The 689-nt window shown below is 47.3% G+C and overlaps 1 protein-coding gene across 5 annotated transcripts in view; it reads left to right on the top strand.

The window, feature by feature from the left end:
* The window catches only part of PPM1B (protein phosphatase, Mg2+/Mn2+ dependent 1B), a 69,124-nt gene that overhangs the window by 31,050 nt on the left and 37,385 nt on the right, over positions 1 to 689 (top strand). The window lies entirely within an intron of this gene.

Below are 689 nucleotides of genomic sequence, written 5' to 3'. Positions count from 1 at the left end.
TTTTTGAGACGGAGTCTCGCTCTGTCGCCCAGGCTGGAGTGCAGTGGCGCAATCTCGGCTCACTGCAAGCTCCGCCTCCCGGGTTCACGCCATTCTCCTGCCTCAGCCTCTCCGAGTAGCTGGGACTACAGGCGCCCGCCACCACGCCCGGCTAATTTTTTTTTGTATTTTTAGTAGAGACAGGGTTTCACCGTGGTCTCGATCTCCTGACCTCGTGATCCGCCCGCCTCGGCCTCCCAAAGTGCTGGGATTACAAGCGTGAGCCACCGCGCCCGGCCCAGACCTGGAGTCTTTATGTAGTAAACTGCAAACTTACTTGTTACACAAACAAGCTGAAAGCCTAGCCTACGAGTAATCTCAGCCAATCACAGCAGCTGAGTTTTCCCAATCACAGGCTGCAAACTAATCAGACCATGTTCAAGGAAGGCAAACCCGGAGCTGTTACCAATCAAGCTTTCTTTACCTCACTGGTGTTTTCTTTCCGTAAATTTACCTCCATGTGTGCATCCACACATAATAAGCATAAAAGCACTATAAAAATCATAAATGAAAAGGCTGATAAATAATTGCACAAAAAATTAACATTTAACGCCTTCACACGTTTTGGAAGTGCTTCCTGTAGTTCTGGTTCTGAGGATGTCCAATTCGAGAATTGCTCTTTGCTCAATTAAACTGTGTTAAATTTTTAA

Source organism: Hylobates moloch, unplaced genomic scaffold, assembly GCF_009828535.3.
Source record: "Hylobates moloch isolate HMO894 unplaced genomic scaffold, HMol_V3 SCAFFOLD_15, whole genome shotgun sequence".
Classification (NCBI taxonomy): Eukaryota; Metazoa; Chordata; class Mammalia; order Primates; family Hylobatidae; genus Hylobates; species Hylobates moloch.
The sequence above is the reverse complement of the archived record's forward strand: the minus strand, read 5'-3'. Positions and strand labels throughout refer to the sequence as shown.